At 41.3% G+C, this 17,471-nt stretch overlaps 1 protein-coding gene across 1 annotated transcript in view; it reads left to right on the plus strand.

Moving 5' to 3' along the window:
- Positions 1-17,471, plus strand: part of NXPH2 (neurexophilin 2) — a 127,529-nt gene that overhangs the window by 36,541 nt on the left and 73,517 nt on the right. The gene's annotated exons all lie outside the window — the stretch shown is intronic.

Here is a 17,471-nt window from a genome sequence, read left to right on the forward strand (position 1 = left end):
AAGGCACAGAAATGCACTGATGCCCATTACTTCCTATTTTAGGTATTAAGAGATTGAATAGCAGCATTGAAATAGTAAGATGTAAATTTCAAAGGAAAAATGCTAAGGCTTATCTAGTGTGATTCCATTTAACATTGTCTGCTTCAGCAAGTGCCTTTTTGCCTCCCCTTGATGATGGTGAGGTTGTTACAAGGCAGCTTTTTGAAAGCATAGGTTAATAAAACTAGAGACTGTGTCTTTGAAAGAGCTAAATAGACATGTTTTTTCTTGAAATATTTTTCCACAAGATGAGAAAGACTTTTATGGGAACATACATTCTTCTTCCCAAAAAAATGGATTGAAAGATATAAATAAGCAATTTATTAAAAATAAAATTTTTAAAGCTAAAAATAACATTGAAATGCAGTATTCAAAGAACATAGTAAAGTAATTGTCCTATCATTATAAAAAAGTAAAATGTATGGTAATTTTAATTATACTTTTAATTTATTTATAGGAAATCATCTCTGAACTAAAAGATAAAATGAGGAAAATAACCTGTGAATAGCCAATGGCAGGGTTTAGATGTTAGCATAGAGAAGGTTTGTTTTTTTTAATTGTTGGCTGCACTGGTCTTTGTTGTGACTTGCAGGCTTTCTCTAGTTTTGGGACATGGGGGCTTCTCTGATTATGATACACAGGCTGTTGTGTGTGTGAGCTCAGTAGTTGCAGGACATGGCCTTAGTTTCTCCATGGCATGCAGGATCTTAGTTCCCTGACCAGGGATCAAACCTGTGTCCCCTGCATTGGAAGGCAGATTTTTAACCACTGGACCACAAGGAAGTCCCCAGAAAGGAGTATTTAAGGAGGTCTTCTTGCCTAATTTGACAAGAGGCTAGATTTTGAAACAGATTTCCTAGAATTAGAGAGCTTTGTGTTATTACTCTAAGATTATTTCATTCACCAAACAAATATATTCCCAAACTGACTGCAGTTCTAAGAAGCCTAGTGCTTCCTGTGGGGAGGTGAAAGTCACTCAGTTGTGTCCAAGTCTTTGCCATCCCATGGCCTATGCAGTCCATGGAATTGTTCAGGCCAAAATACTGGAGTCTTTCCCTTCTCCAGGGGATCTTTCCAACCCAGGGATCGAACCCAGGTATCCCACATTGCAGCCGTATTCTTTACCAGCTGAGTCACACGGGAAGCCTTCTTAGAGGGAGGAGGGTGTTGGTGGTGGTTACTTTATTTTATACTTTTTTTTGCAAGTAGCAGAGCATTTTTTAGAAAATATTTAATAAACTTGGTTTAATTAAACTCAGTATCAACTAACTTTAGGTTAGTTCCTTAACAACCTACACATGTTTTTCTTTTCAATTATTTTCATCATGGCCACTCCACAAAATGTTCTCATTCAATCAGACTTGCCAGCTCCTTTAACCAAAAGAGCTATCCTATACCAGTGTGAAACAGCCTGTAATATTTAGACTTTTTAAAATTGTCTTATAGTTTCTGGGACTGTGCATACATCACCTTTTCCTATTTAAGTTAATTTTTAAAGTCATGTTATTGTCCAGTAGTTTTGTCATCATCCACTTGTCTATGAGGCCTTCATACTCAAGGACTATGTCTTATTCACCTTTATTTCTCTAATATAGAAGCAGAAGTCATGACCCTGCAGTAGCCCTCAATAAATGTTTACTGAATGAATGAGTGAAAGAATGGCTAGACAAATGAATGAGGCTTCATGCTGCTGCTACACATTGACAGCTTTGCTTGCTGGGTTAGATCCACGATATTTGTAATATCTAGATACTCTAGATAGAACTATTTCTTATTTCATGAGCTGCTTTTATTTTATATCCCCAAAATGATGATTTAATACTTCAAGTGTTTGTATCACCAGCTATATTTGGATTATATATTAATGTTTAGAATTAATTTATTTGCATATATTTTAAGTGTTGTGTTTTTTTTAAATCCATGAAAGACACTAAAAGGAGAGCCCACCAGGACTTTCACATTCACAAAATGCTTCTTTTGAACATAGTAAATGGTGAGCTATAAAAAGAAACATCTTTTCAGTTTTCACCATGGAAAAGAAAAAAATGAGAAGACCTGTATTTTGGAGGCAACAAAAGACTGCATTATTATTTTCCTCCTATAGAAGCCTCATGTCACTCTGAATATCATCGTGTGTGTATCACTTGTGTGTTTTCTGTCTAGGGCCAAGAGGAAACGCTATTTCAACTGAAATGCTCTCTAATCAGTGAAATACACCTAGTATGCTATTTTCTCACCTTCCCTGAGACCCACAGGTAATACAAGCACCAGTGTCCTGGGTTCCTGGCTGCAGCCTGATTTCTAAGCATTTTTTGAAATGAAAAACAAAACAAGGCTTTTATGTAAGCCAAACATTCTGTGCTATTGGTTTGATTTAGATACCAGGAAATGCTTGCACTGGTCTTAAATTAAGTTGGTAGAGGAATGTTTGCTCATTTAAATTCATCCCTTATGAGGAACAAAACTTAGACTGTGGTGTGTTCATAGAAGAAATATTGCATGTCAGTGAATTTATTATTTTATCCTGACATTATAAACTGTACTCTTAACTATTTGTGATTTAAAATCATCACTCTATCTTTTTTTCTGTAGTTCAGGCAACAATCCTCAAACCTTTGAATGTTTCTGGCTGTTTTATTTTTTTTAAACTAAGAATTCTGCTGAGGATGAAGAGGCAGTTAAAAGATAACATGTAGGGAAACCTCTAATTCTTGAGCTTGTACTAAATTTTCTGTTTTTTTTTTTCTTTAATAGAGTTTATTCCGTGAATGTCTTACATGCTCAAAATCCATCATTAGGAAATTTAAGAACATATTGATAGAATAGGGTGAAGTTTCTGAAAAGGATTTGATGAATATAAAGAAATATATAAGATATTTTCATTATTAATAACTATTAATCAAACCTGAAAATTTAGGACAAAATGAACTAAGTCATAAGAAATTGTGGTCTTAAAAAAAAAAAGAAATTATGGTCTTTTGATAAGACAAGTAACTGTAGAAGTGATAATGGGAAACAATTTTTCTTGTGTTCTATTTTATTATATAATCCCAGAGTAGTCCTTAAGCTTGCTTACTGCAATGCACAAATTTCTTTTTTTGAAAAAGTGCTACTTTTAGTCTAACTTTAGGTGCTGTTTTATATATTGATTCATCTTATTCTTGGTGTACAATAACATGCCATCTTTGATTTCTAAAAACAAATCCAGTAGTAAGTAAAAATTCCTATCTCCGCTGTTTATGGCAATTTCTTCTTCTTCCCAAAATAAATACATTGCCCACAGTATACTGTTGTGTATGTGCACGTGTGCACATGTGTGTGTATTTTTGTGAATCTCAAATGCGTGCATTTTGCTTTTCTGGCCCATTTCTATCCATTTCAGTAATACATCTTTCTATCTTGTATTATAATTTTGGCCCATCTTTATGCTGTTTCTGCTGTACGATGATTGGACTATGATGGGGAGGCAGCCCAGAAGCGGCCTTATTGTATAACAGAATGCCTTCTTGCAGTGCTGACCTGTGGAGGATGTAAATGATAATACTGAACTAAGTTTTAATGAGCACTTATTCTCAACACTGTGCTTCACAGCAGTCCTTACAACAATTCTCTGAGATCAGTATAGCCATTTTATTCCTGTATAATGAATGAGAAAACTGATGCCAGAGAGATTAAGCAAAGTTAATTGTTCATCAGGTTTCCCAGGTGGCTCAAACAGTAAAGAATCTGCCTGAAATGCAGGAGACCCAGATTCAATCCCTTGGTTGGGAATATCCCCTGGAGAAAGTAATGGCAACCCACTCCATTTTCCTTGCCTGGAGAATCCCATGGACAGAAGAGCCTGGAGGACTACAGTCCCTGGGGTCGCAAAGAGTCAGACACAGTTAGTGACTGAGCACGCAATTGTTCGTCATCCTTCTTCCTTCTTGACACACTGCAATGTCGATAGCACCTAGTACAGTGCCTAGCGCATAAGAGCATCCGTAAAGTGTTAAGAAGATGCCTGCCCCGGTAAATGACAAAGCCATAAGGGAATCCATGGTATCTGATTACAAGCCCAGAAACAAAGATGGGAGGGAGAAGGGCAGAGGACAAAGAACAAGGTAAAAACAAGTCCAAGTCAGGATAGATGAAGGCAATCAGCTGGAAAAAAAGATTGTCTCAACAAATTCTGGAGAGATGGTTCTCGTTTTATGAATAGTTGGCATATGTTTTGTGTGATGAAGCTGGGTCAACTTCAGGCAGGAGAGTTGCTGTCCCATCCTTCCTTGTCGGGCCTCTGTCCCAGGAAGGATGGATCCAGCCAGAGTTTGCCTGATCTCAAGTAAAATCTCTTGAAGTACACTGATCTGTGTATGTAATGAGATGTATACCCATCTTTCTGACCCACTCTTTCCTGAGCGAGCCAGGGCATAGAAGGGCCTCCAGTATTGCAGCAGTGCCATATTCCAGAGAGAATCCATCAATACTATGATGGTCTCACGGCCATGGCAGAAGAGAGGTCATAATCTGGGACCCAGTATACCATGTGGGGGTCCCCAGCAGCCTTTGTGACTGTATTGAAGAGTTTCAGTTGGACCTTCAGTGGTCCTTAAGAGTGGTCCATCCAGAAGTTGTCAGAACACAGCCCTGATCAACCAGGCCCTCCACAAACCCTGCTCCCAGCACAACCAGCCCCAAGACACTCACTATTTCAGCAAGGCTTGTTAGGCAAGGGCACCATTTTTCTCTCCCTGCCAGATCTCCATCAGACTTAATAGAAACTGAACTATCATAACCTTGTCGAGCTTGAGGACGTTTGGTAAATGTGCACGAATGTTCATCACAGCACTGTTTATGACAGCAAATAATTAGGAACAATTTTCAACAAGAGACTTCTCAGATAACTTGAGATTTATCTTCATAGTGGAGTATTTAACCCTACATGGGCAGAGAATACAGTGTGCTTAATGAACCCCTGAAATAGGTTGGCATCTATAAAAATTTAAAGAGAAAGTTCTTACAAGGAAGGGCCAAGCACTGTGTCTATCATACTCATCTTTAGTGTCTCCTGGTCTAAAATCTTTATTTGTAGGAAATCTTGGGTTGGGGAGGAGCTAAAGGAAGTAATGTAGTGGCATCGGGCTCTTCTTTGAGGTAAAGACAACGCTAGCAACAGACTTCTGATGTGATTGATGGTGGGAATTATTCAGAGATAATCCAGTCATGGGGTTTTAAGTAAGAGAGGGCAGGGTGAGTAGGGGTGAATAAGAGAGCAGTAGTCTTTTGTTGCTTTCCCATCTGCTTAGTTCAATATTTTTGTTTACATGGAATATTGGTAATACAATATCCTTACTCATGGGGCTTCCCTGGTGGCTAAGATGGTAAAGAATCCTCGTGCAATGCAGTGTTCGATCCTTGGGCTGGAAGAGTCCCTTGGACAGCAAGGAGACCAAACCAGTCAATCCTAAAGGAAATCAACTCTGAATATTCACTGGAAGGACTGATGCTGAAGCAAAAGGCCCAATACTTTGGCCACCTGATGTGAAGAGCCAGCTCATTGGAAACGACCCTGATGCTGGGAAAGATTGGGAGCAAAAGGAGAAAGGGGTGGCAAAGGATAAGACGGTTAGATAGCATCACAGACTCAATGAACACATTTGAGCAAACTCTGAGAGATAGTGAAGGACAGGGAAGTCAGGTGTGCTACAGTCCATGGGGCCACAAGGAGTTGGACACGACTTAGTGACTGAACAACATCCTTACCCACTGGGGCAGTCTTGGGCAGTTGGGCATAGAGGGCAGTGTTTGACTAGCACAGCTCCCTGTTGCCCCAAAGGCTATCACAGAGCAACAGCTATCACCCTACAGTCAGACACAGGTCACCTTTTATTCTCTGTAAGACTGGAGTCAGTTACAGTGAGGGAGTTGGAAAGTCTTGACCAATTTCTCCCCAAGGGGTGCTCTTAGTTGTGCAAGTTGTATTGCCAGGTATTTGCAGACAAACTGAACTGCCCCTTCACAGTACACAGGGGGTTCTTCTAATAGCCGGTCCTTTCTTGAGATCCCAGTGAGGGATAAACATAGGCAGATGTCAGAGGGATTGATGGGGCCCACAAAGAGGCCTCCATTGGTTCCCAGGGGTATCTCCTATTATTGTGTTGAAATTAATGAGACTGGAAAATTTGGTGGGCTTGGCTGTTACAGCAGGCTCAGCATACATCATCACCTTCATGCCTTTATAGAATGGGCCCTAAGTGCCACCTTCATCCAATCAGACAGCCACACAAGAAGGAAATGCTCACCCCAATCCCCATGACTTCCACCAGAATTTCACACGGTCAGTAAGGATTTGACCGTCTCTTGGTGGAGTAGGCTTCCAACTATGCTGTCCCATGTGTGTAAGATGCCTATGCTAACTCTAAATGGAGTTATGACTCTTTAATCACCTTATAATTATGAAGTATATCAACTAAAAACATTATAGATACAATTAAAGCCCTTTTTTACTGTCCATGCTTCCGTCTTGTAATTTTTTTTTCTTTTTTACACCTTTTTACTTTAAATTTGGATATAGTCAATTAACTGAGAATAGTGTGATAGTTTCAGATGAACAGCAAAGGGACTCAGCCATATATATACTTGTATCCATTCTCCCCCAAACTCCCCTCCTCTCTATACCACCTTGTAATTTAATTCCTCTCCCACTCCAAATGTAATAGCACTGAAATTGCTCCTGAAATTGTAGAGTGGCTTTTCCTGACGTGTTAAATGTTTAATACATATAAATAAGTTTGTTATAATATTTAGGACTATTCTCTGTTGTTTTAAAAATGTACATAAATCATGTCATACAATGGATGTTCATTTGCAACTGTTTAACCCAATATTATGCTTCCAAGAATTTTCCTTTCACCTTCAGGTTTTTCTTATTTTTTTCTCAGTTCAAAAGTATTATGCAATTTATTTCCTTACATAAGATTTCAAATCCCTAACAGATCCAAAGAATTCAGTTTAAGAAATAAAGAATATATGTAATGAAGAATGTGAAAACTTGAACAATCAATAAAACTGAAAACTTCAGTGCTCAGTACATATGTGAAAGCATTTTTAACCAGATTAATATTCACTGGCAAGAAGATTCTATTCCATATCCATCTGTGTGTTGGGAGAGTTCAGATAAACTGACACTCTTAAGCACTACTCTCAAGAGTATAAATTGGAACAAACACTTAAGAAAATAATTGGTTATTGTCCAACACAGACCCTATGGTCTCCTTGGTCCACTTTTAGGGGATGACTCTTCTCTCTGCCTCTCCTTTCTACCATAAGAAGAATCATTGTCCATTCCAGTTGGTCAGCATACTAGGTGTCCAGCATGCCCAGCTCCAGTTGCAGGCAGAGCGATGAACAGGGCAGTGTGAGGACTTCCTCTGTCAGTCTTTGGAGCTCCAAGAGTCAGGGTGTGGGCAGGACTGAGGCTTGCTTGTCAACACTGCAGCAGCTTCAGCCATCCCCCCAGCTCCTCTAGTCACGTACGGAAAGGCAGCAGCTGGACACACAGTTTCCCTATGTGCACTCTGAAAGCTGTGTGGTTGAGTCCTGAACCTATAACCAGCTGTGTGGTTGAGTACTGTCCTATAAATCTTTCTGTTCAAGGTCAGTCTCTAGGCCTCCTAGATATCTTTGGAACCTGTACTTCAGAAACACTGTTGACATTGCAAAACTAGAGTCAAGATTTATAGTAAGTCACTTCCCAGGTGGCACTAGTGGTAAAGGATCTGCCAGCCAGTACAGGAAACATAGGAGACGTGGGTTCGATCCCTGACCCCTGGAGAAGGGAATGGCAACCCACTCCAGTATTCTTGCCTGGAAAATTCCATGGACATAAGAGCCTGGCAGGCTTTAGTCCATGGTGTCGCAGAGTCAAACGTGATTGAACACACACACACATACACATACACACTTTTTTCAAAATTTGAGTTCATCTAATAAAGTTGACTTGCTCTGGGCCCAACATCAAGGACAGATGTGTGCTCACTAGGAGTGAATGTAGTTGCAGCCATATGGGAGATTTGCACTGCTCCTGCATGTGTCCTGCTGGGGTCTCACACACACTCCTGTCACATGCATACATCATGAGATCCCCCGTCATCAGTGGATGCTCATGTTGTGTTGGAAACCTAGAAGCAAAACCTTTCCTCTCCTTTTATCTGACTGTGTGATAGTACCAGATATTTTGAAATGAATATTCACCAAAAATATTAGTAAGATTCAAATTCTTCTCTTAATTATCAAAAGCAACTGCTTGTTTTTCAATATGCTTTATTAAAAAGTCCTCACTTTATCTCAGGATTCCTTAGCAGTTCAATATTTGTAGGTTCCAGAAACACACACATACACTTGTTGCAGAGCTCCAGCTCCTCATCAAAGGAGCAAAGTACCTGAAGATAGAAGCATCTCACATCTGTGAGACTGTCAGACACCCAGCTCTGAAGTTGTGGTGGATAAATAAAAACAATCTGATTCCGGAGCCCAAGGCTCATCATTTCTGGGATTAATACCTCAGTGATGAACTGGTTTATGCTGATCTCTTTCACTTGGAATACTGACAGTTGGCCAGAATTATGAGCAAATGATGGCACGGGATTGACTTTGCAAGCCCACTAAGATTCTGTGGAAGGTGTAATCATGAATTAGCAATAATGCATTTTATTTTACCATGGCAGCATTCTCCTCATTAATGCCCAAATCAAGCCCAGTACTGGGCTTTCTCTGCTTTGGAGATCCTCTGCTTCTATCTGTTCTGCATCCAGTTAATTATATAAGGGCAGAAGGAAACAGAAGTGAATGTGGTTGATACGGCCTTCCCCTGTGGCTCAGTAGTAAAGAATCCACCTGCAATGCAGAAGACGCAGGAGACCTGGGTTGGATCCCTGGGTCAGGAAGATCCCCTGGAGGAGGGCATGGCAATCCACCCCAGTATTCTTGCCTGGACAATCCTATGGACAGAAGAGCCTGGTGGGCCACAGTCCATAGGCCACAAAGACTCAGACATGACTGAAGAGACTTATCATACACGCACTAGCAGCAATCCAGGGTGACATGAGGTACAATCACTGCAGAAAGTATATAATACACCAAGTACCTTGGTTTCAAGTCAGTGTATATTACTTTAATTTAGATTTTTTTCTAGTTAAATTTAAATGTTGGTGTCTAGGTTGTTTCATTTTGCCATAGTAGTTAGTACTCTGCTTTGTGTCTAGTTTATTTCATCTTAGGACTCCAAGTACCTTATGAGTGGTGCTGTTTCTGCAGATAAGGAAATTAGTTAAGTGACAAGAAGGGCCATCCCCAACTGAGAAACCAGGTTATTTGTTTATCTCTTCCAGAAATCACTAGGATTTAGATCCTACGATTTCAGAACTTCATTAATGAGAAATATGGGCAAGGGGAATTGGGGATGATTTCCTGTCTTTCTAGTATTTTTGAAAATCACTTCAGAGAGAAGGTAAGCAAAGGTAGTTGGCCTAATCCTTCTCTACCATTTCTGAGCTTCACCTGTTCATCCCTGTCTCAGTGGCTGGATGAATGAATATGTTCGAGGTTGTGCAGGCCATCCATCTCTTGGAACAAAGGTGTCCAGGACTCGGCCAGCACTCTCTTGGCCTGAGACGGTAACTGCCTGTGAACATCATGCTTCTGTGGACTGATTCCTCATGCCTGCTTCACTTCACATGAGCAATAAAGCTGAAACATCCACAGCATTCATGGAGAGTCCGGCAAAGTGGTCAGACAAAGGTGTTCTCATTCCCTTTCTCTGATCTGTTAAAATGGATTTCGGTTCTATTTTAAAAATCAGTCATTTTCACCAGGAGTGGATATAGTGCATGTGGCTTGCCAGGAAAATGAGGGGGGAGGGGGGCGCAGGGAGCGAGAAGTAGGAGAGTTGTCCCAACATGGCTCCTCACTTTAAGGATCTATTTCAAGAGGTATTTTTCCCACCCAGCCCCCTACTCACAGCTCAAGTTGTATTGGCTGTTCTAAAGTGCAGGAGGAACCAGCGCTCTTTCCAACACTGTTTTAACAGAGTTTGCAGCATGCAGTTAGGCACATCATTTCAGCTCTATAACATAGCCTCCCTTTCCCCCTCAAGCCCCATTGTGAACAAAATCCTTACTGTGATCCATTAAGCAAGCAGGAGACTTTAAACTTTATAATGCAATAAGAATTAAAATTTGGATGATAAAAGTTATTACACATGAGTGAGTTTGTCTCTCCAAATCAAGGAAATAAATTAGGTTCCCTGCTTTGTAGCATATGGTATCCTCGGAATTGCTTCCATATAATTATAACTCTGTTTATTAAAAAGAATTATGTAACAATATGGTTGATTTATTCTGATGTGATTGGCTTAGTAACTTAATTGGACTGAGCAGCATACCCGAGATAAAATTAATTTAATTAGCTGATTTATTTCAGGATGACTAGAAGCCCTCATCGCATTTGATAATTTTCTGAAAAGGTGTTCAAAGCAAACAAGCAAAGTTCAAGAACAACTGGACACCTGTGTGGCATATTTAGTAAGAGCACTTGTGCTCAATCACTCAATCATGTCCAACTCTTTGTGACCCCGTGGACTGTAGTCCACCAGAGGACTGTCCGTGGAATTTTCCAGGCAAGAATACTGGAGTAGGTAAAGGAGGAAACAGGAAAAACAGCATTTCCAGCAGGAAAATTGAAAATAATACTTTATCTCATGCTCGTAACTCCCCCCCCCCCACCACCCAAAGGACAGATTTCATCTAAGACTTCCGTGGTTCTGGTCCCTCTCTTCTTAAGGTGACTGGAACCCAGTTACCAACATCTCCCCTAGTTCCTGAATTGCTCCCCACACTCTTCTGCTGCAGCATTGCAGCTGATCTCCAACTGCTCAGCTCCTTCATGCCACAAGCATCTTAAAATGAAGACCTGAGCATGAGCCTGCATGATGCTCTTCTGGGAATATGGACTACCATGGTGCAAAATTGCAGCATTTCACACAAGAGAATTATAGCGAAGATTATAAAAGGATTAGGGCAAAAATACCACAGTCATTACAAAAGCACTGGAGACACTGTCCATCCAGATAATTCGAGAGTCAAGAAGTACATATTTCCATGTGCGTCCTATCTGTTCTCCTTGCTTCTGTTCGTTTCTCTCTTCTCATTATAATTCATTCTGCACTATATTTTACATATATATTTGTTTCCTTTCTTTATTAAAGTGAAAGTGTTAGTCCCTCAGTTGTGTCCTACTCTCTGCAACCTCGTGGACTGTAGCTGCCAGGCTACTCTGTCCGTGGAATTCTTCAGGCAAGAATACTGGAGTGGGTAGCCATTCCCTTCTCCAGGGGAGTCTTCCTGACCCAGAGATTGAACCCAGGTGTCTCCCATTACAGGCAGATTCTTTTCCAGATTTATTCTGAGCTACTAAGGAAGCCTGTCTCATTTCACAACAGGTCCCAAGGCAGCTTCACGACTGCTGAGGTCATCTTGTGCCACACCTTTGATCACATGTCATTTCCCTGCTGGAGAGCAGATGGCTTCCCATCAACTAAACTGCAGGAGAGATTCACAGTCCCTCAGCCTGGCATCCAGGTCGCTCTGTAGCCTGCTCCTACCATATTCCTCCCACCTTGCCTGGCATGAGCCCACTGTGGGCACCCCATGTGGTGGGCACCTGGGACTTCTTGCCATTTCCTTCTTCACCTGTTCCCTTCCTCCTCCTTTGTGCCTCCTCTGTGCCTTAGCTCATCTCAGTAGTTCCAAAATAATTCCTCTCCACACGGCATTGCTGTTTCCCATTTGAAACCTTTCTTGATCATCATGACCAGTAATTACTTTTCCATCTTCTGAATATGTGTGTGTATGAAATTTTGGCATCAATTATTGTGGGTGTTCGTATATGTCCACTTGCTTCATTACCCAGGAGCAGTGTCCTCCTTCCCAGAGCCTCCTAGCAAAGCAATGTAGTATGGACTCTAAGGGGGAAGTTAGTAGTTACTTGTGGTATGAATGAAAGCGCATGATGACGATGGTGGTGGTGGTCGTTGTGGTTATTATTGTGGATATTTTATTTTTATCATTGATACAGTGCTTTGTTGTTTCTGCTCCTCAAGCGGTAAAACGCTCCCATGGTAATGATAATTGAAGTCTTATTCACCATCCTACATCCAATGTGGACTTAAACCCGTGGTTTTAACAAGTTTCTCCTCTTATAAAGGGCTTCCTTGGTGGACCAGATGATAAAGAATCCGCCTGCAACACAGGAGACCTGGGTTCAATCCTTGGGTTGGGAAGATCCCATGGAAGAGGTCATTGCAACCCACTCCAGTATTCCTGACTGGAGAATCCCCATGGACAGAGGAGCCTGGTGGGCTACAGTCCATGGGGTCACAAAGAGTCGGACACAACTGAGCTACTAAGCATTGGACTCCTCTTAAAAAAAAAAAAATAGATGCTGTTTCCCGGGAGTTCATTAATTGTTAGAGCTAAGATGTCTTTCAGGGTTTGCGAACTTTCATTGTACTGTCTAGCGTGCCTATGAGCTGCAAGCAGACAAGGTCTCTGAGAATGGTGTTATAAGCCTGTCCATCCCCAAAAAAGCTGATGAGAGATAAAATTCCCAGTTCACCCAATTCTGTTCCCCTTTGATGCTGTAGCACATATGCCTTGAGCGATAACACGTTTTCCCATAAGCAGAACTAGCCTGGCAGAACAAGGAGAGCAAATTCAGACAGTCCCCTCGGTTCTGACTCTTTGTTTCAACATAGTTAGATCAAAGTTTCACTGCATTGCATTGAACTTGGGAGCTTTGATTTCCTTTATTGTTGGAACAAAACTGGAAAAGAGAGAATAGAACAGAGGTGCTTCTACAATGAGCACCAAGGTGATGGAGGAAATCTATATTGGACAAAGGACTGATTTATCAGTGTCATGACTGTCCTTTGAATAACCACAATGTGATTTTTTTCTTGGTCATCTTTCCTTATGGACCAAAGTAATAGTTATATCTCTAAAGGCTAGATAAAGATTTCTGAACACAGTGTTTTGCAAAATAAAATTTAAAATAGTAATTACCATATTGTGGGTGAGTCCACTAAATGTTAGGGATATTTTCTGGTGGCTCAGAAGGTAAAGAATCCACCTCCATTGCAGGAGACCTGGGTGAAGATCCCCTGGAGAAGAGAATGGCACCCCACTCCAGTATTCTTGCCTGGAGAATTCCATGGACAGAGAAGCCTGGCAGGCTACAGTCCATGGGGTCGCCAAGAGTCAGGGACACCACTGAGCAACAAACACTTTCACTTTTCACTAAATGTTCTGTATTATTCCAAGAGTGTGTTTCTTCTTCATTTTATTTAATTATAAGAACAGTTCCATTAGTTACATAACATTCCCATTTTACAGATACAGAAAATAAGTTTCAGAAAGCGATTAAGTCAGACTTGGAACCCAAACCTTAACCAACCTCTATTGGACTGTGTCTACATATGAGAATGAAGATGTTCCATTTAACAAGACAATAGAATACCTCCTTTGTGTTGATTCCTGAATTGGTTATTCCTCACAAGTTAGACTGACAGTGTCTTTCAAAAGATGACGCTGCTGCTGCTGCTGCTAAATCGCTTCATTGTGTCCTACTCTGTGCAACCCCATAGACGGCAGCCCACCAGACTCCTCTGTTCCTGGGATTCTCCAGGCAAGAATACTGAAGTGGGTTGCCATTTCCTTCTCCAAAGATGACACACCACATAATAATTCAAAGAAGTCCTCCACTTGTTAGTTGTGCCTCAAAGTCATGTCAATATTTTCTAGACACTGATTAGTATACCAGCAGTTTCAGTCCAATGACATGTACAATCAATGGCATTGAGCAAACCTCTAAAAGTAAAATAAAAAGAATAAGCAATGGAACCAGGAAGAGCCATATTCAGAATTATGGGGAGTCAGTTATTAGGACTTCAAATGAAAGGTTAAAACCACAAGGTAGAATCACTATACCAGCAGAAGGAACCTTTAAAAAGACCCAAAGCTTAGAAAGGGAGCTCAAAGATCATTACAGCACAGGATAAAGCCAAGGTGACAAGGCAGGCGAATAGGTCAGGCCCACGTGGGGAAGCTTGGAGGGGCAGGAAGCAGAAGGTGGGCCCACCAGACCTGAGAGAGCCAGAGGAGCTCCCCTCATGTAGGAAAGAGGTCCTCAGACTCCAGCATAACATTGACAGAATTTTACGTGAAATTCTGGTGAAAAACGTCCCCATCCTCCCACTGGGGACTTTGGAATGACAGTGCCTTTTCCCCCTTCTTCCAGTGCTGTCTGCATGACAGGTCACCCGAGGAGCTTCCCACCCCCTCCTCTCCTCTATGACCTTCAATGGACCAGACTTCTCTACCGAATGCTAAAATTATTTTTGATGCCTGAGATGATTATGTCCCCTAATCCCAGAGCCCCCCTTTCTGACACAGCGTGTATGAGATCAGCAGACTTGGAGAGCAGTGCAGTCTGTGGTTTCTTCTTTCCAATTTGACACACTCCGGATTTAAACCAAGATTTCTGAGAGCAATCAGCCAGTTCCTTAACCTACTTTGCCACATTAGTCACATTTGTCTTATTTCTGTTTCCTCTTAATCCTCATCTCCATCCATACCTGCCCACTTAGAGCAGCCTGTGCAGACGTCATGCTCAGACTTTGGCAAAGGTGCATATACGCAGATCACAGGTTGAGGCAGGGTATAACTCATGAGAACTTAGAGGAACAACTAGAAACAACTGTAAAACTTTGGGGCAAAAAGAGGTCCTATTTTGAAAGGAAGTGACTTTTAGAAACTGTGAAGCTGGGCTTGTCGAGGCTATGCTGCCACCTCCTCCTTGTGATGGTTTGATGACTCTGCTCATAGTAGACCAGAATGCTGAGCTTGGATCCCAGGCTCCAGCCCTGTCCTTGATCCCTAAGCCTCAGCTCCCCACCATGGGTTGACCTCCCTGGTTTCTAACATATCTCTCTACAAGTTTGCTTAAATATTTCATCTTTAGTGTCCATAGACTTCTAAAGTCTCAGCCTGGCATTTATGGGAGAGGGTAGAAACAACTTCACCAACCAAGCACAGATAGGGATGAGCATTTTTAGCCCAGTAGTCTCATCACTTTGACTTCTATCTTAAGTTGCCAAAGCCCTGGAGAGACTATGCCAAAAAGCAGACTATTTGTGAGTTGCCAGAGTGTTCTCTCCCCTACAGGATTTATTTAACGTGTAAGTTTCCTTGGTCGTCACTGCTTCATCAGCTCCTAGATTAGAGCTAGCAAGAGCAGGTGCTTGGTAAAAGCATACTGCTTAAATTTAACCAAGCCTCTTCCTAAATCTGATCAGTTTACTTTCAGTGATTTTTTTTTCAATGAGAACAGAGCAAAACTGAACACATAGTCATTTATCTATTCAACAGATATTCCCCATCCTCCTATAAGGAGCACACAGAGCATATCTTATGCTCAGGGAATAAATGAAAACGGGTTCCTACTCTTAAAAAGCAAGTAGTATCATGGAGGAGACAGAGACTGAAAAATTAAAATTAAGAATTAGATACTGTTAATGGAAACTCTTAAGGAGGAGAACAGAGAACTCTAAGACAAATGAAAAGGGATGCTTTACATTGGGAGTTAGAGGAGACCTCTCTAAGGCGGTGATACTTTGAATGCAAGAATCAAAGGATGATGATAAAGAGCTGAGGGAAGGACACTCCAGGGAGAGAAAAGAGCCCATGAGAATCCCTCCCTCCAAGATGGTGTTAGAGTTACTTATTGCTGCATAAAAACTAACCCCAAATTAGTGACATCGCCAATTACTGTGCTTATGGGTCCTATGGGTCAGTAATATGGATAAGGTCCTATGGGGTGGCTTGTCTCTGCTCCACAAAGTATGGAGCATCATCAGAGAAGACTCAAACTATCTGGACAACTGAATCTCTAGAGGCTGAAATCAGTCAGAGTTATTAAGACTTCACTCCCATGTCTGACCCTTATGCTAGCATGACTCAAACACTAGGCTGTTTTCACAGCAGCACTATTTACAATAGCCAAGATACAGATGCAACCTAAATGAAGTGAATTGAAGTGAAAGTCACTCAGTCATGTTGACTCTTTGCGACCCCATAGACTATACAGTCCATGGAATTCTCCAAGCCAGAATACTAGAGTGGTTAGCCTTTCCCTTTTCCAACAGATCTTTCGAACCCAGGGATCGAACCCAGGTCTCCCACATTGCAGGCAGATTCTTTACCAGCTGAGCCACAGGGGAAGCCCTAAATGAATGGGTAAAGAAGATGTGGTGCATGTATAAAATGGGATACTACTTAGTCATAAAAAAGAATGAATAATGCTGTTTGCAGCAACACAACTGGCCTAGAAATTATTGCCCTAAGGAAGTAAATCAGGAAGAGACAGACAAATATATGATATCACTTATATGTGGAGTCTAAAGTATGATACAAATAAACATATTTTCAGAAGATAAACAGACTCACAGATATAGAAGACAAACTTATGGCTACCAAAGGGGAAGTGGGGGAGGAATACGTTAGGAGTTTGGATTAGCAGAGACAAACTACTGTATGTAAAATAGATAAAGAAGAAGATCCTGCTGTACAACATGGGGAATTATACTCAATATCCTATAATAAATCATAATGGGAAAGAATATGAAAAAAATAACATATAACTGAATCACTTTGCTGTACACCAGAAAGTAACACAAGATTGTAAATCAGTTACTCATCAATAAAAAATGAAAAGGCTAGACTCAACTGAGGTCACAAACCCAAGCATCTATATATGGCCTGTCCTGTTGCTTGGTCTTCCTCCTATCATGGTGCTCCAGAGTAGTCACATTTCTTACCTAGTGGATCAGGGCCTGGAGAGTAAACAGTGGATGATGTCTAGCCATTTATACCCTGGCCTCAGAAGGGTATAAAATATACCCTGTATTAGTCACTCAGACATGTCTGACTCTTTGCAACTCCATGGACTGTAGCCCACCAGACTCCTCTTTCCATGGAATTCTCCAGGCAAGAATCCTGGAGTGGGTAGCCATTCCCTTCTCCAGGGAATCTTCCTGACTCAGGGATCAAACCTGGGTCTCCTGCATTGCAGGTGGATTCTTCACCATCCAAGCCACCGGGGAAGCCCTGAAGTATACCCTGGAAAGAATGTCTCCCCCAAAATTTGTATGTTGGAGTCCTACCTGTCAGTACCTTAGAATGTGACTGTATTTGGAGGTAGGATTTTTAAAGTGGTGATTAAGGTAAAATGAGATCTTATGGGTGCACCTTTCCAATATGACTGATGTCCATGTAAGAGGCAGTTAGGACACAGACAAAGGGATGAGCATGTGAGGACACAATTAAGAAGATAGCTGT

Source organism: Ovis canadensis, chromosome 2 (genome assembly GCF_042477335.2).
Source record: "Ovis canadensis isolate MfBH-ARS-UI-01 breed Bighorn chromosome 2, ARS-UI_OviCan_v2, whole genome shotgun sequence".
NCBI classification, from domain to species: domain Eukaryota; kingdom Metazoa; phylum Chordata; class Mammalia; order Artiodactyla; family Bovidae; genus Ovis; species Ovis canadensis.